This window comes from Archocentrus centrarchus, unplaced genomic scaffold, assembly GCF_007364275.1.
Source record: "Archocentrus centrarchus isolate MPI-CPG fArcCen1 unplaced genomic scaffold, fArcCen1 scaffold_37_ctg1, whole genome shotgun sequence".
Lineage (NCBI taxonomy): Eukaryota > Metazoa > Chordata > Actinopteri > Cichliformes > Cichlidae > Archocentrus > Archocentrus centrarchus.
The window spans coordinates 166,302-171,670 of NW_022060264.1; the positions used below are offsets into that span (position 1 = coordinate 166,302).

The 5,369-nt window shown below is 43.6% G+C and overlaps 1 long non-coding RNA gene across 2 annotated transcripts; it reads left to right on the plus strand.

Annotated features, from left to right (window-relative positions):
• Nucleotides 1-276: 276 nt before the first annotated feature.
• Nucleotides 277-1,616, plus strand: LOC115776798 (uncharacterized). 2 transcript variants are annotated; one of them, XR_004019506.1, is made up of 3 exons: nucleotides 277-403; nucleotides 829-904; nucleotides 1,009-1,616. It is a non-coding gene; the product is annotated as an uncharacterized LOC115776798 (long non-coding RNA). The 2 variants fall into 2 exon arrangements; XR_004019507.1 differs by having other exon boundaries at nucleotides 1,031-1,616.
• Nucleotides 1,617-5,369: the final 3,753 nt, after the last annotated feature.

Below are 5,369 nucleotides of genomic sequence, written 5' to 3' on the forward strand. Positions count from 1 at the left end.
CCAATTTTGTTGGTGCCCAGACAGAGTTTGCTAATCTCTTAAATATGGAAGCTCGTTTCCGCCACTAAAAAAAAAAAAAATCGCCATCCGTAACGCAAAATTTTGAGTTATTAACTCGAAATTTCGAGTTAATAACTCAAAATTTCAAGTTATTAACTCAAAATTTCGAGAAAATAACTCGAAATTTCAAGTTATTAACTCGAAATTTCGAGTTACAGATGGCGATATTAACTTGAAATTTCGAGTTAGCACAGCCAATCAGGATGCAGGAACGGATGCAGGAACGTCATTTCCTTGTTACCGGAAGCACAGGGCACAGCCGCACTCGGGTAGAGACTGTGCTGCATTGTCGCCAGGGTTTTCAGGTAGAGATGTAGTCTAACGAGTGGTAACTATCTAAAAGGTATGTAATCAGTGCAGATTTTTTCCGTTATGCCTCACTTATATGAAATATTTTAACACCACACGCTAAGATCGGTCTGGGGGTCGATGTTGAAGTGGCGGCATGATGGCACTATGTGCACAGCTTGGCTTGGCTAGTCGCCGTGCTAACGTAGCTGCTAACGTTTCCTCGTTCCGCTGTGAAAATAAATCAGATGTTCAACGTATGTTCCGCATGACTTTTCTCCCAGGTCATTCGCATCCCACCTGTCATGACATTTCGCCCCACAATTTGAGAACCACTGATTAGTGTTTAATTGCAGGGAAGGTATATTACCCAGGAAGTTATATTACAAGCTTCTCAACTACATTAAGTACACTAGACACCGAGACTTGATGATCATATGGTGGATTCATAAGTGATCATTTGTACATACTTGTTTACAGCATGGAAGACCTGACTGACTTCTTGAGACGAAGAGAAGTCTCTGAGGAAATAATACAAACCCTGGAGAATGAGAAGGTACATAATTCAAATATTTTTTTCTTTTAAATACTACTTTTTTCATTCAATATATAATTGTATTTTCAAATATATATATGTGTGTGTGTGTGTGTGTGTGAAAGTGAATTATTTTTCCCTCTGTAGATCGATGCCAGTGTTATAAATCTGATGTCAGATGAGGAGCTGAAGACTTATCTACCATCATATGGTGATCGCCTTGCAGTATTTGGATTTTGCAGACGGCAGGGCAACAGCCGAAAGTCGACGCTTTTTGAACGTCTGAAAACCAAATTGTCCAAAAGAAAAACATCTGAAGATGGCAGCAGCACAGCGCAAGAACATTCAGAACCAACCCATAAAAGAAATGCTCTGAAGACAAAGAGAAAAATAGAAATAGGATGGATGCATTATGATGAAGATGCTGATGTTTTCAAGCAGGTTAGAGCTAGACGAGGAGGAGGGACAAGAAAAATGGTAATTTGCAAGGACGCTAAGAAAAGTGACATATTACAGGTTGCAAAAGATCTGTTCTTTCCAAATGGAGGAAATGTTCGGGGGCCCTTAACAGATTTTGAATGTGATCTAAAGGATTATCAAGAGATGACAGTTGATGGTGGATTAACAGTTGGAGAAATGTACAATGTTACAAAACTAAATATCCTTAGGTTTTACCTGACCACAAAAAAAACCCAAAGCAGCCCAGGTTTGCAATCATCTTCTCAAGACCAAAACTCCTCTTCATTTGCTCCTTTTGAACAAGTCAGCCCTGATGTGACACAAACTGTAGACACTACAGACAATAACCTTTCACTCTCTTCCATGCAGGCTGTAAGTGATAACTCTTCTTACAGCAGTGACATTGTTTTTGTTGGACCCGTCTCTGACAGTGAGTCAATAAATTTGGACGACACCCTGGTTTTAACTCCACAACCTGGCCCAACCAGTGAGAGAATGAAAAGAGTACTAGTCGTTCACAGAGGGCAGGTAATGCCAGAGCTCATTTCACATTTTAGTGCTAATGATCTCGAAGATGTTGACATTAAAATCCAGCTTGTACTGCCTGATGGAACACCTGAAAAAGCTTATGATCATGGAGGAGTTGTAAGAGACTGTCTTTCAGAATTCTGGAAGGAATTCTATGACCAGTGCACCACTGGAACTGCTTACAAAGTGCCCTTCTTAAGGCATGATTTTGGGCAGCAGGAGTGGGAGAGTGTGGGCAGAATCATTGCATTTGGATGGGCCACAGAGAAATATCTCCCTGTGAAAATTGCCCCTGCCATTCTGGAACAAGCTGCCTTTGGATATGTGAAGAGTGATATTGTGGAGAATTTTCTCAAGTTCATGCCTGAATCTGAGCGTACAGTGTTAGAGGCGTGGCAGTCAGATTTTAGCAGTGTGGACCAAGAAGAACTTGTAGACATACTTGATAACCAGAGCTGCAGAAGGATGCCAACAGCCTGCAATGCTACCGAAGTCCTAATGGAGCTTGCACACAAAACACTTGTCCAAGAGCCTGCCTATGTCATCGAACAGTGGGCAAAAACACTCAGCACTGCAGGTGAAAGCCTTTGTGATCTGTCTTCAGTATATGAAGCCCTCCAACCAAATGTGAGAAAGGTTCTCGGGTGTTTCACTTTTCCTGAAACAATGACGACCCATCAGAAGGTTATTCAGAAATACCTAACTACATATGTGAAGAATGTTGAGAAGCAACATTTGTGCTTGTTCCTTAGGTTTTGCACAGGTTCAGACTTATATCTTGGAAAGAACATCATTGTTGCATTTAACGAACTTGAAGGTTTCCAGAGGCGACCTGTGGCACACACATGTGGATGTGTACTGGAGCTGTCAATAAATTATGACAGCTATCCTGATTTTAGTTCTGAGATGAACAGAGTATTGGAATCCAATGTGTGGGTCATGGACATTATCTAATACTTTAATTCACAAACACTGGATCTGGACCCACAGATTTGTACAAGAGATTGTATTTGAGTTGTGCACTAAAACAGAACTGGAGAGGGTTCCTGAACTGTGGAAGACTTCCTGCATAGTTCCAGTGCCAAAGATCGCACAGCCCAGGGAGTCCAACCACTACAGACCTGTGGTCCTGACTTCTCACCTGATGAAGACCATGGAGAGGCTCATCCTTCATCACCTCCGCCCACTGGTGAGCTCAGCGCTGGACCCCCTGCAGTTCGCCTACCAGCCTGGCATCGGGGTGGATGATGCCGTCATCTACCTGCTGCACAGATCCCTCTCTCACCTAGAGCAGGCAGGAAACACTGTGAGGGTCATGTTCTTTGACTTCTCCAGTGCTTTCAACACCATCCAGCCTGCACTACTGAGAGGGAAGATGGAGGGAGCCGGAGTAGACAGTCAGCTGACGGCATGGACCATCGACTACCTCACCAACAAACCACAGTATGTGAGGTGCCATGCCTGTGTGTCTGATGTGGTAGTCTGCAGCACGGGGGCGCCACAGGGCACTGTCCTCTCACCCTTTCTGTTCAGTCTGTACACCTCAGACTTCAGGTACAACTCGGACCACTGCCACCTACAGAAGTTCTCAGATGATATGGCCATCATTGGATGTGTATCAGATGGGAACGACCAGGAATACAGGGGTGTCATCAGTGACTTTGTCGGCTGGTGTGAGAACAACGCACTCCAAATCAACGCCAGCAAGATGAAGGAGATGGTAAATGGTAAAATGGTAAATGGACTAGCTCTTATATAGCGCTTTTCTACTCAGTCAGAGCACTCAAAGCGCTTACACATGTTTACATTTACCCATGCACTCACATTCATACAAGCACTTCCATGTTTATACTAAGCTAAGTGCTTTTAATTAACTAGCATTCACACACATTCATACTCCGACAGGATGGTCAGAGAGCAACTTGGGGTTAAGTATCTTGCCCAAGGACACATTGGCATGTAGCCTGGAGTAGCCAGGAATCACTGACCTTCCGATCAGTAGGTGACCTGCTCTACCTACTGAGCTACAGCCACCCCGTCATAGACTTCAGGAGGAAGCCACCCCCTACAGCACCGGTGAACATCCAGGGAAAGGATATTGAGACAGTGGTCTCCTACAAATACCAGGGTGTTCATCTCAATAACAAGTTGGACTGGACTACAAACACAGACGTCCTGTATAAGAAGGGCCAGAGTCGACTACACCTGCTGAGGAGACTGAGGTCCTTTGGTGTCTGCAGGACTCTGTTAAAGACTTTTTATGACACAGTGGTAGCATCTGCCCTTTTCTATGCAGTGGCCTGCTGGGGGGGTGGATGCACCGAAAGGGACAGGAGCAGGATCGACAAACTGGTGCGGAGGTCTAGCTCTGTGTTGGGATGTCCTCTGGAGTCTGTGATGGTGATGGGTGAGAGGAGGATGTTAGCAAAGTTGACATCCATCATGGACAACCCCCATCACCCTCTGCATGAGACCGTGGGTGAGCTGAGCAGCTCCTTCAGTCAGAGACTGAAACATCCTCACTGCAGGAAGGAGCGCTTTCGCAGGTCATTCATCCCAACAGCAGTTAGACTGTACAACACTTCATAATGTCTTGAGTCACTTGGACACTTTACCTCCTCTGTCATCACTTTATCCATACAGTCCAGATACATTTTATTTATTACACTCACCCATATAATGCATACCGTGTATGCTGTGTACCTTACCGGCTACAAATGTATATAATATTTTGATATCTGTATATAGTGTTTTGATGTGTGTGTATATGTGTGTATATGTACATGTGTGTATTGACTATATATTTTCTGTATATAGTGCTTATGTGCTTATGTATATGTGTAGTTTTCTGTACTGAGCTGCTGTAATGCGCAAATTTCCCCGTCGTGGGATCATTAAAGTTTTATCTTATCTTATCTTAAACCCAGATGAAGCAGAGCAGCAGACAGTTTGAGGGGTTTGGGCTCACAGATGGTGACAGCATGGAGAGACTGTGGTCCTTCCCCTGACGATTTGCAGGAGTCACAGAGGAGATGAGTCCCTCTCACTGACTGGACATGCTGACTGATGTTCTTCTGCACTGCAGGTGTACCACAGCATTTACAGGCTGCTAACATCTGAATCTTTATATACTGGTGCGGTGGGGGGGGGGGGGGGGGGGGGGGGTTGTAATAAATAGACTGAAACTGGAGTTTTATACACACAATGAAGATGACAGCGTGTGCGACTACAACTGTAAAAGTCTGACCATGACTGTTTTGCTGCTTCCTGATTATTAATGAATGCTATGAGCCTGTTTGTGATTTTTATTTATTTTTTTTGGCCATCATTTGTTACAAACAAAATTTACCAAACTCAGTTTGTGTTATTTCATCACACTCACTGCAATTAAGAAAACAATTGTTTTAAAAACTGATGACTCAGTGACTTTATAAAAGCTTTAATTAGTCCAGGTAGAGCCAGCCTTTGAATATTGAACCATATTGTACCTGTACAGTGT